This window comes from Mastomys coucha, unplaced genomic scaffold, assembly GCF_008632895.1.
Source record: "Mastomys coucha isolate ucsf_1 unplaced genomic scaffold, UCSF_Mcou_1 pScaffold11, whole genome shotgun sequence".
Classification (NCBI taxonomy): Eukaryota; Metazoa; Chordata; class Mammalia; order Rodentia; family Muridae; genus Mastomys; species Mastomys coucha.
Window position 1 is genome coordinate 23,608,797 of NW_022196893.1, and position 22,295 is coordinate 23,631,091.

Below are 22,295 nucleotides of genomic sequence, written 5' to 3' on the forward strand. Positions count from 1 at the left end.
TGTTCTTCTGCTTGCTCTGTCTGTTGTTCTTCTGCTTGCTCTGTCTGTTGTTCTTCTGCTTGCTCTGTCGTCTGTTGTTCTTCTGCTTGCTCTGTCTGTTGTTCTTCTGCTTGCTCTGTCTGTTGTTCTTCTGCTTGCTCTGTCTGTTGTTGTTCTGCTTGCTCTGTCTGTTGCTCTTCTGCTTGCTCTGTCTGTTGGGGATGCTTTGATACTATGATTTTTTTTCTTTGATTCATTATTTGTGACATTTCTATAACTTATGTTTGGTACTTTTTCAATGTTTCTATTTGCTTCTTAAAGTTTTCTTCATATTTTTAGATTTTTTCTCATATTTTTTTATTCATTTGGTAACTGTTGCTTAGGGCTTCGTAAGACCATTCATTAATGGACTTAGTCCATTAATCTGCCCATTTGAGTTATTGATCAGTTTTTAAAAAAAAGAAATGGACACTAGATTCTTTCTCAGTGATTTAGTTTTCCATTACTGACAGGTCTAGAAGTTAGAGTGTTTTGTGATAAGCCTGGCATTGCTGGTGTTGTTTTGACTTGTTTGGGTATTTGTTGATAAGCCTGTTGTTTGAGTATTTGTTGATAAGCTTGTGTGTCGTGTTAACTTTTCTCCTTTTGACTACTCTTTGGCTGTTACATTTTTGTGAGTCTCCTTAGGAGATATTTTCTCCAGAAACTATATTTTCTGGTGCTGCTTAGGATGGAGAGACACAACAATGATGCTCTGTACTAGCCAGCAGTCTAGGCTTGGTTTTTCTCTTAGGCATACTTGCCAGCCTCATGTCCATTTAGAGTTCAAAGTCCTCAGCATTGGGATTCTGGTTAGAGAAAGAGTACTTTATGGATTTTTTTTTTTAGTGGAATAAAGAATAGCAATATTTTAGTGGTGAAAAAAGGAAGAAACTGAAAAAGGAAGAAAAAGATTTCAAGTATGAGTGAAAAATGAAGTATCAGAGTTGGATGTTTAAGAAGAGGTAGAGAAAACATCAGGAAAAAATGAAGTATCAGGGTTGGATGTTTAAGAGGAGGTACAGAAAACATCAGGAAAATAAACGTAGAAGAGAAAGTTTTATTTTTCGGTGTATAAAAGTAAGGGGGACTCTCAAGAGTCTTCTAGGGAAGGGGAGGCTGTAATCCAGGGGCTTTAACAACCTATAGTAGTGTAAATAGTAATATGATGCTTTAGGGAAAAACCCAAAGAAATAAAGCATTGTATAAAATTTAAAGAGGCACTAACATAGAATATATAATATTATGTTCTCCATCCAAATTCCCCTCACTAAGATAATGCAGCTCTTGCCTCCTCTGGTCTTGTCATTCGTAACTCTCTCCACAAGTGGGAAATGATACTTGTCTATGTGTCCCATCCCCTTTCCTCCATGAACACAGACTCTCTCCCTGAGTTTACTCTAATCGCCCCCTAGCAAATTCCAACCCTACCCCTTGTGAATTAAGTGTCAAACTTTCCATGGCAGGACTTTCTGAGGTTCGCATCTGAGGGGATGTGGGATGTGGAAGCCCTCTCACTTGGTTTGTGTGCTGGTTCTAGGCTCCACCTCATAATACTCTCTTGTGGTCAGTCCCACCAGTGGAAGAGGATGGAGCGACATTTTCTCTGCCTGGCAGGCTCAGGCTCAGGGTCCCTGTTCATCCTATGTGCATGCACACTCTTGTGCTTACCCTATTCCAGGCAGATCTTTCTGCATGGAGTTCACTGGCAGAGACCATCAACACTGATTTATGGTGTTATCAATGGAGCCTCGCCATGGTTCATCAACTGTGCCCCGTCCATAGGCGGTCCACTGGTAGAGATATTTAAGGGCCATCAGAAGAGTGTGGATGAAAACCCTGCAAATTTGCAAGGGCAAATGCTCAGGTCCATTTCTGGGAGATATTTGCTGGTGTGCAGAGAACATTCTGCTTGGTCAGTACATGAGGGAGTCAGGGTTCAGCAGCCTTTGTATTCCTCCTTCCCTTGCATGCTCAGATATGGGCTATAGTCCACCAGCTTACCAGGAAGGCCTCAGCTGAGTCTTGAACTTCAATATTTTAGCAACTACAAAGAAGAGAGTAACCTGTCAGTAGGCACTTAGCGAGGGAAAGGGCAACAAATGCACCTTGACCTCTGGCTTGTGAGGCTGTGCACAAGGACTTGTAGAAAGGAGCAGGAGTGTCCAGGGGAGTTCATTCCCAGATCAGCTCTATTTGTTAAGTCCATAATTTCTCTGACTTATATGTTGCTTTTTATTTATATGAACAGAAAATAAGACCTCCTTGAGAAAACTCACCTTACTATTAAAAATATGTGTATTTTGAGAATGTGACAAGGAATGGAACTTCTCAGGAGATGTGTTATATGCAACAGCAAGAAGTGGCCTTTACTTCAGCTGGCCTTTAGACATTCCCAGTCCTTTCTGTTTTGTCCCCTTTGTTATGTGACTGGTTATAAGTATTCTTGGTGACCAAAATTGTTGATTTTCTCATTAACGCTTTTATTTAATGTGTGTGTGCCTGCATGCACACACATGCAAGCATGTTATAGAGGTCATGAAGGTCAAGGGATTCTGCAGAGTCAGTTCTCTGTCTCTGTCTTTGCATGGGCTCCAGTGGTTGCACTTGGGTCATCAGACTTCCACAGCAAGAGCCAAACGATTTTCCCCGCTGAGCCATCTCTCTTGCCCCTTGTCTTCATCTCTATATTCCCCTTTTAAGAAAAAATACCAATGTATTTTTTTTTCACTAAGCTCACAAAGACTTCAAAGACAAACTATCAAGAAGGGGAAAAAATGGTATATGTCTCTTCTGAGGCTGTCTTGATTCTTATGGCACCTTAGGACTTTGGAGAGCAGGATATTAAATATTTCTTTTCCTTTATCAAAGCAGTTGGAGAATAAGAGTGAGTGGCCAGGCTTTCTCCCACCCCTACGTGGGGAGTTTGAGATAACAAGTAGCGTTGATGTGTGACATGCTGCTCCTTTCTAAATGCATCAGGAATATTAAAACATTCCTATTATCTGTGCTTAGCCTGGAGCCTCCTTTAATGATCCTCCCAGATCTTGCAAGAACTCAGACTAAATCGACTCTGTGAGTTCAAATAGTGGAGACACGGTGTCAATTAATGGTTCTTGTCAGGACCCATAAATTATCGCACCTAACTGTTAGCCATTTTCATATCTCCTAACAGTACTTGGGTAGCTCGTTAAAGCATCTTGCCTTTGCACTGATGTGCTCCTCGAAAGAAAACTCAGCCAACGAGATAGGTCTCTGTGGCTGAACTCAGAGTCCAGAAGCACACACATTATATTTCCATGGGCAGAATCTTCTCCTTTGACATTTGAATATATGTTTTATTTATCTAAAATTTTTACTCATTCTTCCTTATATCCCAATCTTACAAGGTACACTTTACATGAAGTTAGATTAAAACACAGAAAAACTTTATCTGTAAAATCCTCCTCTCTCTTTTGTTCAGATATCAATAATGTTTAGCTTATTTTACATAAGAGAATACTGACCAGCATAATTGAAAGAATTCATAAGTTTTTTTCCTACCACTATATGGGAGTTAAATGACAGTTGGAGATAAGCATTCCTAAAATCATGGGCTAAGAATAAACCTCAGGTATTTCTCAAATCTGAATCATCTTTCTTCAGAATCACAACCTTAAAACAGTTCATTTCCGGGAGGACTGATGAACTATCTCGATATTACAACAATGGTGCTCCTTCTTATTTTAATCCAGTAGTCACCAACCCGGGGTCAAATCCTGCCATCCGTGAACAAGCTATATGGCATTTAAGATCATTGCCCTATTTCTCATCTTCTCCCAAAACACCGTAGAGAGAACCTTTTGCCACAATGAGAAATGAACGCATACAGGGAACTCACTAAATACCTTATACTATGTGTGTGCTGCATAAATGTCAAATAGAATTGTTTCCTATAGTTTCTTCTCATATAACATCACCTCGACTGACTGAGAGCAAGCATTTCACAGCAGATATGATGAGATATCTGTCTACATTGTCAGGTCTTGGCACAAGACTGTGGGCCCTACTCATCCGGAAATGACAAGCCCTTAGAAGCTGACTGTTCCTGTGAGCTAAATCTGGTGTGGAAATGAAAGCTCAGGACATTCCAAGCATGCCATGACTCATAGAAAGTGTTGCTATTCTTTCTATCACCTATGCAGCTACAAACAGCTGGTTAAGTCGAGACCTCCCCACCTCATTTTATTTACATATTAAAACATGTATGGAAAAGGAAAATAAAAATATCTGCTTGCTGCAAAAACAACCAAATCAGTGTTTATGAGTTTATAAAACCACAATAATTGTAGCAAACTATTTTAAGTAAAGAACAAGTCAGCCTTGTGCGAATATAAAGAAGCCAGAAGCAATTTCTTGGATTGGAAGTTATGGGTTGTACTAGTGTCTAAGTGGACTATGAGGCAAGGCAGGTTATCTATGCTAGCGTCTGTCTCTACCATGATTAAATCTCGACAGCAAAACTTAACCAAGAAATGTACCTAAAGGCGTGCTAGCTTTTGAATTTTAAGATGTGATACTTTAACACTTTAGAAACTAAGAAAAGGGGCTGTGGAATGACTCCAACAGTGAATGTGCTCTGGGTAAGCATGAAGACTTGAGTTTGATTTCCCACAGCCCCCACAAAAAGCCAGGCATGTGGATACGCACCTGAAATCTCAATGCTATGGAAGTAAAGACAGACAGACCCCCTAGAGCTCACTGAGCAGCTGATATTGTTGAGTCAGAGATATCCCAGAGCAGGGAGAGGCTCTACCTTGAAAAAGAAGGTGCGAAAGGTTTAAGCAAGACACTCAACACTGAACTTTTGTTCTCCACATATGCACGTACACATTTATATACATGTGTACACACATACATACACATCCATGCATGCATACATGAGTGTGCAAGCACACACACAAACACATTTGCACACACATGAACACACACAAACACATTTGCACACACAAACAAATACGCTTGTACATACATACATATATCAAAAAACCCTTAGACAAAATTGTATTTGAAAGAGAAAGCTGAAAAAATCAATCAATAGTTCCTAGGTTTGTGTAAAATGAAACAATTGAATGTCGTCATCGACCTAGTTATAATATTGTACTATTTTTAAGGAAAAATTTTTATTTTAGATTTTTCATACTGAAAATTTTCATACAGTGTTGGTGACTACTTGGTAGAGATGTTGCATAAGAAATTCAAAAATAGGAATAGGGTAAATAGAATTTCTTTCAAGTCCCCTTCTTTTCACAGCATAAAAGAAAAGAAATATGTGCTCAACTTCATTAAGTACAATGTGTGAAGTACTTCCTTAGTTGGGGGAGAGATGCTTCAGTGGTTAAGAGCACTAATTTGATGCTCTTGCGGAGGATTTGGGTTTTGTTCTCAGTAGCATATGGTAGTTTACAGCTTTCTGCTAACTCTAGTTATGGGGGTTCTGATCTCCTGGTTTCTGTAGGCACTGCATGCATGTGATGCACATGCATACATGCAGGCAAAGCACAGTACACATAAAATAAAGATAAATGCATCAATTAAAAAATATGCTTAGATTTATGTTGATGCAGTGCTTTGAATGAGAATGGCCCCATAGGCTCATACAATTGAATACTTGGACCCCAACTGGTGGATCTACTTTGAAGGGTTAGGGTGTTTGGCCTCGTTGGAGTATGTGTGTCACCAGAGGTTGACTTGTAGATTTCAAAAGAGTTGTAGACTCACAGTGATCTCTCTGCCTTGTGGTTGTGGGTCAAGATGTGCATTCTTACCTTTTCCCTGATTCTGCTATTATGGACTCAAGCCCTCTAAAATCATAAGCCAAATTAAACATTTTCTTGGTCATGGTGTTTTAAAACAGTAATAAAAAAATAACTAAGAGAGTTGCAAATTCTATTGCAATAGGAAATTTGGAACACACTCCACACAGTGTTAGGTTTATTGTCAAAGTAAATGTTTTCAAGTCCCATGGCATGTAGATATTCACAGACTAACACAAAAACTCTTAACTTTTAATAGTGCCTTTAATAACGATGCTATTGCAAGAATGGATTAGACTAGGTTGTTTGCAGGTATTCTAGGGACAGTTAAGTGTTTATTGGGGTTGTTTCATGATTTCTGGCCATCCCACATGAGAAATAGAAATTGTTCATATAGTTAACCACTGAGGTTCTAACAGAGGAAATAACAGAGAAGGAAGGAGATAGCTTGAAAAAACTAGAATAAAAATATTTTTAAAAATGAACCAGCATAAAAAATATAGGAGAAAGCATCACTGAAAGATTGTGTTCCTTAGAAAGACAGGTAGGAGTAAAAGCCCAAGTTCATAGAGCTGCCTAGCTCTATGACATAGTGGTCATATGTCATAAAGCCCCTTATAGGGAGAGTGACCACAGTGAGTTCATAAAGCCATTTAGTGAGAGTTTGGTCACTGCGAGGCCAGAACCCAGCATAGTGAGTTCATTGTGAGTTCACAACACTCTCTAGCAAGCATGTGGTCACTCACTGTGGTGAGTGAGTTCCCTCCTCGTCTCTGGAGGCTGACGTAGTCTGTGGCCCCTGCCCTGGCTGGCCACAAAGCCATCTCAAATGCTTCTGCTCTGGACCTTTACAATGACTTGTGGTTCACCACTTGGCTTGTCCAGATGGACCCAGGGACATCCCATTTTCTGCTAATTAAATCATTGCTTACATTGACTTAATTACATCTTTACTTACTGAGTACCAAGAGAAAAATGGTGACCCTTTTCCTCTCAAGCCCTTTCATGATCACTGTTTGTCACAGCATTTGACACATCATTATGTTCCAAGGAAATTAAGAGGAGTTGAATGTACATTCTCTTTACGGTTTTTCTCACTCGATTGTGAATGCCATAAGGTTAGGGATTTAGTCTGATTCACTCTCTGGTACTTCCTTAGTTAAATAATACCTGGCATGGAGCTGGTAAGGTATAAATGAAAATTGAATGGGGTGGAGGCAGGGTGACTAATTTTAGGCTCAGGAAAATTATTTTCTAATTTTCCATTTTAATTAGTATTTTAGGTGTTCTGACGGGAGCATAATATTGTACAAGAGAAAGGTCTTAGTGTCTAATTATGTTTTAAATTATAACAGTTTTAATAACATCATTTGCCTTCTATTTTTTGTAACCAACTCTAAAATAGTCTAAGACTGAAACTACCAGGGAAATCCAGCTTTCTATTTTAAAATGCTTAATGTTGTAGACTCTAAAAATAAAATTTACAAATAGAATTTTAAAAATTAGGTATTATGCAAACCACATATTTACATATTTAACACTGTAGTTATATATTGAACTCATAAGAATCACCTCTTGACAGCTGGATTATCCAGCCTTTACACTTAGCAATTCAAACTGTGGCAGCAGAAAGAACAAGGCTCAGCTTGTGCCGCGTTCCCATATCCTCACTGAGCAAAGCCTTTGAGCAAGCTGAGGCAATGTCTCACAGACAGGAAGCCAGGGTGCTCTCAAGTGGAAGTTGGAAAGCAGTTCTCATTGGGTCCACATAGTAACTGACTTCTGTGGCCCTATAGGCAACAGGTGTGCATGCATTCTTTTTAAATCTAGAAAGAAATTCATTATACATGAGTAAAAAAATGAGTCTGATGGTGTGTGTTTGTTTGTTTGTTTTACATCAGCATCCAATTTAGAAGCTGTGACCTCTTCAGCTGCTCTTAAACTGAAAACCTTTTTCCAACATGTTGGTACAGCCTGACAAAGTTCACAGCCTAATTATCTTTCTGTTTGTTCGTTTGTTTTTATTAGATATTTTCTATTTTTACATTTCAAATTTTATCCCCTTTCCTCATTTCCCCACCAAAAATCCCCCTATTCCATCCTCTCTTCCCCTGCTCATACACTGGGGCATCAAGACTTCACAGGACCAAGGGCCTTTCCTCCCATTGATGTCCAACAAGGCCATCCTCTGCTATACATATGCGGCTGGAGCCATGGGTCCCTCCACGTATACTCTTTGGCTGGTAGTTTAGTCCCTGGGAGCTCTGAGGGTACTAGTTGGTTCCTTCTATGGGGCTGCAAACCCTTCAGCCTCTTGGGTCCTTTCTCTAGCTCCATTGAGGACCCTGTGCTCAGTCCAATGGGTGGCTGTGAGAGCCTCCACTTCTGTATTTTTAAGCACATCCTTTCTCTTTCAGAATCCTTTCCTTAGAACCTTAATGGTCATAGGAGTCAGCAACAGAGCAAGGTGCTCATTAGTTAATGAGCACAGAACAAGGCACATGTGAAAGAGAGTGGAACCTCAGACATTTTAAAAACAATTCCTAGGCTGACATTCATTAGGGGGGTTACTATAGCTACATCTAGGCTTCTCTATGTAAGGCGGGTATAGAAAAAAATAAGAGTGTCTAGTAATAATTTTCAAAATAGAAAATAATAGGTGTATAGGAAAGTAATTGAAGCATTGTTTATTTAAAAAACATAGTGGTGATGACCTAGCATTTAGGAATCTCTGTTTTCTCAATTTTCCCCTGTAGCACTACCATCAAATCATGATATTAATGTGTTTGTGGGCAACTCAGGAAATCTCAAGTCCAGTAACTAATAGACATCCCTTGTGAAGAAACCAACATACATTCAGCCTTTCCTGACTGGTGGGGAAGAAACTAACTATTAAGTAACGCTTGTTATCTTAGTCAAATGTCTTCCAAGATAGTCTCCCATGTAGTGTGACTGTACGCAGTTATGAAGTATGGCATGTTTTACATGGACTGGAGTTAACCTCTGTCTTTCAATTTCTGTCTGTCTTATGGATTATTCTCATTCCAAATTAGGTTTATGTTAAACCCAGCATTTCTCAACCAAAATGAAGCAAACAACTTGATTAACAGGAGGCTGGATGTAGTGGTTCGAGGCTGGGCACAGTCTTGCCTTGTTCAATCATGTCTGGAAACATGTGGTCACAACTTGTGGGAGAGGCCATCTGTTCCTCAAATTTAGTGGGTAGAATTGCTGTTGCATGTCCATAGTACATAGCACTATTCATTAAAAAAAAAAAAAAAAGACTATGTAGCACAAAATGTTGCTAATGCGAGGCAGCTGATAAACTTACCACCACATCTGGAGCCTAAACAATGTATTGAGCATTCAATGCACACATTGAGAGCAGCCCACCATTTTCTAAACTAAATTTTATCGTTTTATTTTCAAAGTTCAGACATCCATTTTGAATATTTTTCTGAGATTTCCAATTCTCTGTTTCAATATAGGACTCTTAGCTTGTCATTTAACGAATATAGGATATTGGTGAAAATTTGATTGGCATCATCAATTGCCCTTAGTTCTCAGCACCTTTAATACTTCTAAACTGAACATTTCACAGGGACCAATTGTTCTGTGCTCTGGCCTCTAACAGACTCAGGCACATTATCAAAGCTTGAAAATCAGTAAAAGTTTCTATCCCGCTACCATTGATTTTGGCAATAAGTGTTTTCCCCCTCAGAATATAATATCTACTTTTAAATTAACCATCATTATACATATATTGTACAATGATTAATGAACTAATCCCAATATTACTTGGAGGACGAAGGAGAGATGTTTCCTTGTGGCATAAGGAGAGGGCAGGGAGCCAGTCAGGACTTTTAATCTCGGCTTTACCCCTTGTAGTATGACCTTGGTAAAAAATCAATTAAACCAATATTTACCTCTTATTGAAGATGTGGATAATACTTAAATCTCCTGTGAGCAGTGAGATAAAGGCCGGTGAACTAATTAATTTACAAATTGTGGGATAGATTGTGAGTATGAAGCACTAATTCCCCTCATCAGGAATGACTTCACATAAATTTGAGACACTATGGACTGAGGGTTCCAGAGTGAGAAATCCAAATTTAACTCTGGAGAGAATTGTAGGACCAAACTGAAGACCCAAATCCTCAGACCACTAAGTTGATTCTCTTTTTAGTGTGATGTAGATGTGATTTACATTTGTATGATCAAAATATAGAAAGCTAGCAAGTTTTCTCCACATGTGTAAATTGTCCATAGTTGTAGTTCACAGATACACTGACCATCACTAAGTAGAATCCTTTGGAATTCATGATGATTACAAAGTTGAAAATAGCTCTCATAATTTATTATTTATGCTTTGACTGACATATTGTTTATTCTTTATATGTGACTTCCATATCATTATTTTATAAATGTTAACATATATGGTTAGATAAATGATAGATAGATAGATAGATAGATAGATAGATAGATAGATAGATAGATAGATAGAGTAACCAATATAAGACAGAATAGAAATTCAGGAAATTTCAAGTTTAGGTGTATTTTCTATCAACTCCGCCCCAGTACAGTAGCATCATCTCATGAGCTCACCAGTATGCAGACTCCTTTCTTCAGAATTGTTACTCCACTAGGATTCTGAACTTCTGCCATGAAAATCTCCACACGTATTTCAAGATATTTTCACCATATGCACAGTGGTGGCATCTTCCCTCTCCTAACCCATCTTCTCAGTGCCAGCAGTAGACCTCAGGCTCCAGCCTAAATTATCAGAGGAGTCATCTCAGAGTTTGTAAAAGAACCAGGCAGAATAAGGTTCTGCACTCAAAGTGGCAAGTCATGGTTCAGAGAAAGTTCGGGCAAAGCCAAGTTCTTTACCATGTGCCTATAGTGTCACCACACATGCCAGCTTTCTATTCACACACACACACATACTCACACATGCACACTCGCACAGATGCACACTCACACACTCATACACACATATGCACACTCTCACACACATACACACTCTCTTACACACACACATGCACACTCACACACACATACACACACATGCACACACTCACACACACATGCACACTCTCACACATGCACACTCTCACACATGCACACTCTCTTACACACACATATAAACATACATGCACACACTCACACACATGCATGCTTTTACACACACACACACACATGCACACTCTCACACATGCACTCTCTCTCACAGACACACACATGCACACTCTCTCTCATACACATATAAACACACACATGTACACTCTCACACACACGCACACTCTCATACACACATGCACACACTCACACACATGCAAATACATGCACACTCTCACACACACATGCACACTCACACACACATATGCATACACAATGCACACACACATGCATGCACACTCTCTCACACACATATGCACACACAATGCACACATTCACACATACATGCATACTCTCTCACACACATACATACACACACAAAATTAAAAAAGAAAAGGCTACCTTGTATTTTAATTACTACTAACACCTTTTGTTCTCCCTGGAAATTGCATGCTATGGTCTAGAAATGTAAGTACCAAACACATCAACATGTATTTCATAAGAGAAATGTTTGTATGATATCAATGGTGGCCTTTGAGAATCCCATAAAACTTTCTTTCTATGTTTTGTTCTATTCTTTGGTTTCTAGACCTTCATAATGCCCACCAGCATAGGCTGAATAAAATATTTTCACTTGATATAATTTTAATGACCTGATTCATATCTATTGCTTTCATACATATTCATATGAAGACCACATAACCCCCAGAAAAATGGAACTTACACTGTGAATTGATTAGCGTATTAAGCAATCATATCAGATGCATACAAAGTAATATATACTCCATTATCCTCAATGATCTTTTTTCAGGCTAAAGCTTTATTTATTCAACAACCTGTATCATGTATAATAATCTTAAAAATATTAGAGATAACTTGCTAGTTAAGGTTCACATAATGAAACACCTGAGCAAGAAGGGAAGGCTTACAGCCTAAAAGTAATTTATTAGACTCCCTCTTTTCTATGAAAAGTCTTAGGATGTAAATCCTGCTTTCAGAACAATGCAGAAAAGGAAGCCTTCAATCATCTGAAACATGTAACTACTTAGGGAGCCAAAGAGCATCTGAAGCAGATGACTACTTCTCAATGTCTCTCTCATAATCAGTGCCTCTGAAGAGAAACATGCACTGTGCTATATATGAATCCTTGAAAATCAGAGGTGTGTGTATGTGTGTATGTATACACTTGTGATCATGTGTGTGAGTGTGGCGGGGTGGACATGCAGGTATATGTATATGTGCATGTATGTGTATATGCCCATGTGTGTGTATGTGGATAAGGGTGGGTATATGCATATGTGTATGTGCATGTATGTGTGTGTGTGCATATGCATGTATGTGGGTGAGGATGGGTTGGGCATGTGCATGTATTATGTGTATGCACATGTATGTATGTGTGTACATGCTTGTATGTGGGTGGGTTGGGCATGTGCATGTATGTATGTTTGTGTGGACAAATGTGTGTGTGCACATGCATTGTTTGTGTGTAAATGCATGTATGTATGTGTGTGTGAGCAAAATGTAAGTTTACCCCTCAAGCAAAAGCTATTTTGCTTCAAGGAAGTGAACAGTTTTCACCCTGTGATTTCATGTTGTAGGTAGTGGAAATCCCTGAGCCTCACTCTGTTCTTTAGAGGGGAAGTGGAGAAAGGAGCTGTTTAATGCCACGTCTAACCATCTCAGCAATCTTTTCGAGATAGGACTACTTAAAGCTCTTTAAAGTTTAGGATTCCTGCCACCACCCTCACCACAAAAGGGATCAGAATTTGCTTAGCATTCTATCTGCCACCTCCTTTGGATTGTTCTTTTACCTTTGAAATATCCAAGTCGTTCTGGGCTTAGCTCCTTATAAGCTGCAACTGTGAGGTGACATTTAAAGCGAGTGGAGGAGATCTAGGTAGCACTCTCTGTGAACAAACAGAACCGGTCTTGCCTAGGACACGGCTGTGGGATGCTGTGCTGTCTCGCTCTTCTGTGCGCGAGGCAACCTACAAATCATAAATTCTGTTTCACAGAACCACAATATTTACTACCAGAGGAAAATAGATTATTAATTACAGCCAAAGGCTGCTTTGATTAAATATACAATTAATTAGCTATGCTAAGCCCATCCATCCCAGAGCTCCTAATATTTTCAGCCGGATGATTCTTCTAGTACTTTTAATTAAAATTGTTCTAAAAAGCCACAAGTTAGCTGCCTGTGCACTTAAACTAAAGTTCTCTCGGCAGTGTTTCGCTGCTTTCCGTATGCCACATAATTAATCTTTAGTGATTAAATGTACATAAAATCATCAGAGATGCAAAGCAATTTGTGCAGACATGGAACAATGGAGAGCTTTTACAGGGCCTCTGCAAGATCATTTTATCTGCTGAAAATTATTTCAAAAGCCTAAAGATGTTAATTGTTTGAAGGAAGCAAATTTACCCAATTTACCCCTTTCTATGTTCTCCCAAATACAGCAAAATAAAATAAACAGTTTGAGTACTGAGACATTGTATGGCAATTTAGGAACATGATGACTCTATTTGCCAGTACAGCCATTGTTTAGCACCGTTTGGTTTGTTTCCTAAGGCATCCATAGAGCCTATTACAGCATTCTGTTCATGAAAGACAATGTGTATATAACAGTTCCATAAGGATGCGCCTTCTATTGGATACTCCATGGACACAAAGTAGCAGGGAGAGGAAACCTCGTGTTCCCAAAGCGCTGCTCCCAGTACTATTTGTTGCATAACTGTTCAGGTACAACCCCGAGACACCCAGAGCTTTGGGTGGGTGCAGATCTGCACACAGTCCAGCTGCTATCTCGAGGACAGTCTTCCTGTTCATGCCTCACTGTCTACTACAGAGAAAGCAGGAACACCCAGGTAGGATTTTCCTGTGTACTTTGTCCCATCTCCGAGGCTGTCCCAGCTAACAATGTCATGCCACATGTGTTCTAAGATGGGCCTCAAACAGAGTAGCTCAAGGTAGAAGACATTTTAATATCTCATACAAAATAGCATAAGTTGCTGTTTTTTTTTTTAAAGATTTATTTAGTGTTATAATTAAGTACACTGTAGCTGTCTTTAGACACACCAGAAGAGGGCGTCAGATCTCATTACTGGTGGTTGTAAGCCACCACGTGGTTGCTGGGATTTGAACTCAAGACCTTTGGAAGAGCAGTCGGTGCTCTTACCCGTTGAGCCATCTCTCCAGCCCAATAAGTTGCTATTTTAAATACATTTCATTTTTGTCTTCTACAGCATTCTATCTTTTTAAAAGATATATTTCTTTTATGTGTATGTGCTTAAATGTTTGTGTGTGTGTGTGTGTGTGTGTGTGTGTGTGTGTGTATGGTGTGAGAACATGTGTCCAGTGCTCACAAAGTCCAGAAGGAGACACTAGATTTGTTGAACTGGACATAAAGGAAGTTGTGAGCTACCAAGTATGGGTGCTGGGAATAGAACCCAGGTCCTTTGGAAGAGAAGCAAGCATTTTAAATTGCTGAGCCATCCCTCCAGCCCCTCCATCTCTTAATAATATCAACTATTTCTTTTGCACTCTTCTGAGTTTGAGGAAGTACGGAGGAGGATATTGAGAAGGTCTGACCTGTTTCTGTCAATGCTTTGGAACTCCCCTATGGATCTGGCCTTTCCATTTTTGGCTTTATGTCACAGACTGAGCTCTACCAAATAGCAGAATATATTCACGTGGTAGAATTGATTGTTGGAGATTATTTAAACTTCCTGCCTCTCCTAGGATCATGGCAATTTGTTCAGATTCTGGCCTGTCCTTTCAGATTAGTGTGAAATCCCTTTCCTCCTATAGACCCCAGACTGGAGATGCCCTTAACAGACCATGCTAGCCCTGTCTAGTGTTATATCTCCTGTTCTAAAGCTCTTGCACATCCCATATGGTACAGTTTATATACCACATGATATATATTATTTTGGAAGAGGTTCTTAAAAACTACAAACTTAGGAGAGAGAGGTAGGTGGGTAGATAGATAGATAGGTAGATAGATAGATGATAGATAGATAGATAGTGAGACAATATTCTACTTAGCCAGGTGGATAATCTTCAAAAGAGCATAGTTTTAGGCTACTAGAGGTAAGTATTTTCCAGAAGCAGGTATTTTCTAAAACAGCCACTAAAGTTGAAGTCTACAAAAGGTGCACTTCTATACAGAATGCATGTCTGGTTTTAGGCTCAATCTTTAACTTCTGCAGCTCACATTCCTGCCCAATACAGACTTAATTGGTTGGAGTACAAATGGCAGGAAGATTGTCTGGAAAAGCTGCTGATGTGTTATGACCCATAGGAACAAGATGAACAGGAGCCTCTGGGTACCATTCCACACCCCCTCCCACTTGGCATTTGCTCCACTGCCCATCCTCAGCCCAGGCACACATCGTATCTCCCTGTTTCCTTCCTAGTGATTTCTCTGCTTCCATTCAGCTACTTTTCACCACAGCCTCAGAGTTATTTCCCCAAACCTAAAGGAGGCCATGGGACTTTCAGAGGAAAGGTGTTAAATCAAATCCCTCGATACAAGCCATAGAAGACAATGGGATCCTTGTAAGTCTCCTTTCCTGTCTTCACCATCTCCAAACCATCCACAGAGTCACAGGACGTCTCATCCAAGTCTTCAGAAGACGTGACACTCCACACCTTCACACTCAGATTCCTTTCTATTATCACTGCAGTCTATAAATCTCTTTACTGTTCAGGACCCACCCACCCCCACCATAGGAATGGAGTGACCCCACAGCATATCCAGCCAACTCCTCATCTATTTGTTGCCCCAAGAAACTGCCAACACTGACATTAAGGTCTATGCAATCGTATTTCAAGCTATGCATCAAAACTCATGAATTTCTTGAAATGTAATGCTCAAGATCCAAAGATAAGCCATAAACTAGGCATGATCTTAGAATACATCTATGTAAATAACATGCTTTACTTGTATTCCCCACCCCAACTATCTTCTCCTCCATCCCCAAAACCCTCTCTTCTTCACAGCAAGTCTACCTCCAACTTTTGTCTTAATCAGGGTTTCTATTCCTGCACAAACATCATGACCATGAAGCAAGTCAGAGAGGAAAGGGTTTATTTGGCTTACTTCCACATTGCTGTTTATCACAAAGGAAGTCAGGACTGGAACTCAAGCAGGTCAGGAAGCAGGAGCTGATGCAGAGACCATGGAGGGATGTTCTTTACTGGCTTGCTTCTCCTGGCTTGCTCAGCCTGCTCTCTTATAGAACCCAAGACTTCCAGCCCAAGGATGGCACCACCCACAAGGGGCCCTACCCCTTTGATCACTAATTGAGAAAATGCCCCACAGCTGGATCTCCTGGAGGCACTTCCCCAACTGAAGCTCCCTTCTCTGTTATATCTCCAGCCTGTGTCAAGTTGACACACAAAACCAGCCAGTCTTTTTCCCCTTTGATGGGCCAATGTCTTTCATTAGGGTTGTCTATATGAACATGGGAGAAAGGGTCTTAAATAAGGATAGCTTACCAGTGACCTTTAAGGAATATAACTCACTTCTTCTCAGCAGCTGTTAACCACCTGTCACTCCCCAGAGAGTGGAGAAACCTCATGAACCCCCTCCCTCATCATGGCAACATGGTCATGGTCACAGTCTTGTGCAAGTCTTGTCTAGGTAGTCACCATTGCTGTACGTTGTGAACACAATAATGTTGGATTTTGGTGTGGTGGTTGCTTTTTCTGTTCTTTCTTTGTCTGTTTGTTTTTTACCCAACCATTTGTGTTCTCATTACAAAGATCAGAGCAAGACTTTTCCCCAAGGGCCATGAGCATATCTCCTTTTCTTTAACACAATGAAGAAAATGAATGGTGCTGTCAAAACATTTGACTTCTCAAAGCTTTTTATGGGATGATTAATTGCAATGATGTTTTTGCTCTCCTTTGAGTTGATTTTAGTACAATTTTTCTTGCTTGTGCCTTCTGCCTTTTCGTTCTCAGACCTGTTTCATACCAGGCTATGTCTCCAGCAGAATTTCTCATTAAGTTAGAGATAGTTGGACTGGATATGCCAAAGACTCAACAGATAGGTTATTAATAGCCACCTGTATGAAGTGTACATCATCTTAGGAAGTGAAAGGTCAGGGCAGAGTGGTTATCCTACCATTTCATTGGTGGACTCTTCTCCATGGGATTTCAGTCATTACTCACTGCTTATAGAGCCACTTGAGATATAAAATGTCTTTTTGTAGGAACGAGAGAACTCCTACAATTAGCCAGGAGGCAGCCATTTATCTTTTTAAACAGCTTAGCTTGGAGAAGAATAAGATGCTCAGTGATATTCACCAAATGAATTGTTATGACAGTGATAAAGTTATTGATACCAATTTGGGATTTCTGCCTATAGGGATGTGTGTTTGTGCATGTGTCTGAATGTCCTTGTGCACACTAGAGGGAAAGTAGGAATTACAGAAGCAAGGATGTGTTTCTCTAAAGGTAGTTTCTCCAAAAACGGGGCTGGAGACAGCTCAGCAGTTTAGAACACTTGCTACTGAGGACCTGAGATGGGTTCTGAGCATTCAGTTTGTAGCTTTATAACATCTTATAACTCTATCTTCATGGAATTCTATACCCTTCTCTGGCCTCATGTGGCACCTGCACACACATGGTCCATGTTGTCCCCCACTCCTGTCTCTCTCATGCATGCACCTCCCTCCCCTCCCCAACTACTTTAAATCTTATTTAAAAAATGATATTAAAAACAGAAACAAACTTGTCAGGGGCACTTCACCAGTCAATTCCTTATAATTATTTGGGAAATATTACAGCATAAATCCATTTTTAATTATTAACAAAGCAATATTCTTGGAACAGTTCCATCTGACATAATTATTACTCCCCAAAAAGTTCCAGGAGGGCAATTAATTCAGAGATTCATGATTGGTCAATGTGCAATGAATAGGTGGCTGTTCTGGGCTCAGCTGAATGGCCCATGCTCTAGTGTATGGGCCTACAACCATGCACATACAGAAGCACTAATGACTCAGGATATTGTTTATAAATGGGACATCTACATAATACCCTCACTCTCCAAGGCACCAGGAACATGAAGAAGTAGGAGACAGAAAAACTAGACAAGCCATTGGTTGAGACAGACTGCTGCAAATTAATGTACTCATAGACTCACGGCATCTGTGACTAGCTACACAAAAGCAGTACAAAACCAAATTAGTCAGTATCAGTTAGTCAGTGCCAGGAAAGCCATAGGAGGGATGTGTGAGGTCTCACCCCAAACTGAGGAGCTATGGCAGTTTATAGATGCTAAGGGAAGGGGAGTCAAGTTTTCTTCAAGAGTCCTGCTTTGTTTTGCTTTTCAAGGCAAGGTTTCTTTGTGTAGCCTTGGCTGTCCTGGCACTAGTTCTGTAGACCAGGCCGGTCTCTCCATAGACCAGGCCGGCCCCTCCGTAGACCAGCGCTTGGATTAAAGGCATGCACCGCTACAACGAACAGGAACAGTCTTATGCATCACTGGTTTCCCATGCTCTAGGGGATGGCCCCACAGTCATGCACATAGGGGCAGCACTGGTTGACTCAGTACTGGCAACTTAGTAATATTGGCAATATTACTGGCAACTCAGTAATATTGTCTCTAAGAAAAAAAAAAGGGATGAAGTTGGGGGAGAAAGTGTGGGGGGAACATGATCTAAATATATTGTATACATGTATGAAATTTTTAAAAGGTTCCAGGAAGCACACAAAGAATTGTGAATTCTTTTTTGACATGAGTTAGCACTGGCCTTAGCTCCCCCATCAGGTCATAAAGGTGGAATCCCAGTAGCAAACAAATGTGACTTGCCTCCTAATGGGCGGGACTGAGAAGGAAGCATGGTGATTCCTGAAGTGTTCCAGACCAAACCAAATGGAGGGAGTGGGGTCTACAAAATAACTAGGCATCAACTCCAGGAGAACTTCAAAACTGCTATATAATCTCAATAAGACATGCATGTTAGCTCCCTTCAACTTACAACGTTAGCAAGTGACTTTAACAGTGGAGTTACACCACACAAATACACATTTCAGCTTTCTTTGTCTTTCTTGGTTGTTACTGCTTAAATTGGGACTCTTTCAAAGTTTTTGTTTTGTTTTGTTTTGTTCTTCAGACAAAGTCTCATTGTATAAAACAGGTCAGATTCAAACAATTCTTTTGCAGCAGATTCTGGAGTGCTAACCCTGCAGGTTGAGCCTCTATGACCGGACGGACTATCAGGACAACTTACACTGCTCAGGGTTTTCTATGAACCACAAGGCACAATTAATAAGTGGAGTACGATTTAATGCTAGGGAAAAAAATGAAGAGATGTTGGCAAATTTGAGAGAAAAATAACATAGGGAAGAGTGATAGAGGGAAGTCTTTCCCTGCTTAGTTTGATGTTTATTTAGTAAAGGATACTTGTACATACTTATGTGTTACAATGTGGTGCTTTAGTATACACTACACTGTGGACAACAAAAAAATAATGATTCAAACTAGTTAACATGTCAGTTGTGGGATGCATTGGTTTTATGTAGTAAGTTATTTCAGTATCTACTTATGATGACTTTGAAATGTACAATCAGTTTCTGTCAAGTGTGCCCCATATTGTCAGATAGACCTGGAGAAGGTAATAGGAACAAAGATCTGCTCAGATCTGTTGACCTGGAAGATGAGCCAGGGATGTGAGCATATGTAGCGAATGCTGGAAAACTGAAAGCCACACATGCAGAAGAATGTCTCTTTATTACTGGGGAGCAAGCCACACACTCAGAATGTGTTAAATCCCAAATGTGGCTCCATGGAGCTGTGACGAAGGAGTAGGAAGAGGACAGAATGAAGTATAAAGTAATAAAGGCAAAGACAAGACAACCGAGGAAGCACAATCTGAAAGGTGAAGCCTAAGAGGTTTTAGAACCACGCTTACAAATCAATTCATAAAGAATCTTAAAAAGACCACGATGGACTCCTCAGATCTGAAAATTGAAGAAGTGGGCATTGCTTATGTGTAAGAACTTCTGTCAGAATGCACTATGGGTAGATCAAGGATCAGCAGGCTGGACCATTGTTGTCATACTGTGACCCCAAGTACCACAAAAGCTCCCTGGGATTGTCTGTCTGGGAGTTTTGAGACTGGGTCTTACTAAGTAGCCTAGGCTGACCTAGAACCTGCTACCTTCCTGCATCCTGATTCATACAAGTCTTTCTGAATTGCAAGGAGTCTTCAGTAGGGCTATGTATATAATTTATTTTCATTTCATTCAGTTCTGTAGGGCTATGGATGTATAATATGCCTGTCTTGGCCAGTGTTTTATTGCCAGGGAGAGACACCATGGCCACAGAAACTCTTACAAAGGGAAGCATTTCATTGGGGCTGGCTTATGGTTCTGAGGTTTAGTCCATTAGTGTCATGGTGGGAGGCATGGTGGCCTGCAGGCAGACATTGGTGCTGGAAAAGTAGCTAAGTGTTTTATGACGGGAGGAAGAGGAGAGACCTTGGGCCTAGATTGGGCTCCTGAAACCTCAAAGCCCCACTCCCAGTGACACACTTTCTCCAGCAAAACCACACCTATTCCACTAAGGCCACACTTCCTAATCCCTGCCAAGTAGTGCTGCTCGCTAATGACCAAGTCTTCAAATATATGAGCCAGTGGGGCCATTCCTGTCAAACCACCACAGTGTTATACAAGGCATGGAACAAGGGAGGATCCCAAAATGTTACAAGTTATAATTTAAATAATGGTATTTATAAGGGTGGCATCAAAGTCCAGAGCAGGCAGCACACAGGCAGACATACAAGAGACCATCAGCTGTTGGGCTGGTAAGGGGTGAGCACACAGGCAGCACACAGGCAGACATACAAGAGACCAATGACTGCTGGGCTGGTAAGGGGTCTGCACCCCACAGACTTGCTTTTTTCTGCACAGAAATGCTGCAGGTCAGTAGACAGAGCTGGAGGTTCCAATGTCAGAAATCTCCATTGTCTGGGACAATCATGTGCCTGAAACCTGTGAGTTTCAGAGCTCCCAGGAATCTGTGGCACATTCATACACAAAAAAATGAAGCCACCTCTCTCTCATTGTCCAGACAAGACAGAAAATGTCTCAGGTCTACTTCTAGGTAAGCCTGCTCATTTTGTCACTCAGGTAATTACATCATCCTCCAAAAGCTGGACCAATGGACTGTCTCCCCAAGAAGGACACAGGACATAACAGATGTGGCAGTTAATGCAATCTATGATGTACTAGTTAAATGAATATTGAATATACACATACCCAGCACAGATCATTTTGCTTACTGATAACAATTTTTTTAAAACTCAAAGTTAATTTTAGTCAGTGTCTTAGTTAGGGTTTCCACTACTTTGAAGAGACACCATGAGCAAGGCAACACTTATAAAGGACAACATTTAATTGGGGCTGGCTTACAGGTTCAGAGGTTCAGTCCATCCATTATCATGAAGGTGGGAGCACCGCAGCATCTCAAGGAGGGAGGCATGCCAACATCCAGGCAGACATGGTGCAGAACTGAGAGTTCTGAAGGCAAGTAGGAGAAGTCTGGCTTCCAGACAGCTATGAGGAGGGTGTCATGGCCCAACCCCACTATGACACACTTCCTCCAACAAGACCACACCTCCTAACTGTGCCAGTCCCTGGGCCAAGCATATTCAAATCATCACATTCAATCTCTCATGAGATTTTCTCCACTTTTAAAGATTATATTTGACAAAGCATCTTGCTATGTATCCATGGCTGGCTTCAAACTCACAATCCTGCCTCAGTCTCCAGAGTGCTGGGTGCAGCTGTATGTAAGCATACCCAGCCTTCTTGGATACATTTGAAGGTTTTGATTTCTGAGTTACTTTCACTAGGCTTTTTACCACATGCCGTACTCAACTCATATAACAGATGTCCTTGTGGAATCAACATACCTAAGTTTAGGGGGAAAAGCAGATGCTGAAATTCTTTCAAACCAATTTGAAAATAATGTCACAAGTGTTTTAATGAATAAAGATTTGGAGTTATTTTGAGTTATCTCATGCCAAACATTTTAATAGGAATTTAAGTGTCACTTCTTATATCTGCGACATGTCCTGTGACTCCTATCATCTGTCTAGTTAGCAAGTAGAGAATTTAATATCAATAAAAGTAAGGATTTTCACTTTGTAGCCTTAGAAACAAATTATTGAACTCTGGCTATGAGTGATTATAAAAGGTCCCATAGGTTTACTAGGCAACCCATCATGACTAAACAAAATTATAACTCTCCAGCCTTTTATATTTTCAACCTGTAATTGGGTCAGAGCTGTACATAATCTTTGGAAACCATACTGTAGTCTGGGGTTGGTTGTTGTGGTTGTTTG

General features: G+C 40.3%; 1 protein-coding gene and 1 long non-coding RNA gene across 3 annotated transcripts in view; one reads left to right on the top strand and one right to left on the bottom strand.

The window, feature by feature from the left end:
- LOC116078244 overlaps positions 1-21,469 on the bottom strand; it is an 85,165-nt gene extending 63,696 nt beyond the window's left edge. The window contains exons 1-4 of one of the 2 annotated variants that reach the window (XR_004113463.1): positions 21,361-21,469; positions 12,743-12,935; positions 10,419-10,586; positions 8,855-9,070 (exon numbers count right to left, since the gene is read on the bottom strand). This is a non-coding gene — a long non-coding RNA (uncharacterized LOC116078244). Of the gene's footprint in view, positions 1-8,854; positions 9,071-10,418; positions 10,587-12,742; positions 12,936-21,360 lie in introns of those variants that run through there. The other variant, XR_004113466.1, reaches the window with a different exon arrangement.
- The window catches only part of Pdzrn4 (PDZ domain containing ring finger 4), a 161,458-nt gene that overhangs the window by 51,251 nt on the left and 87,912 nt on the right, over positions 1-22,295 (top strand). The window lies entirely within an intron of this gene.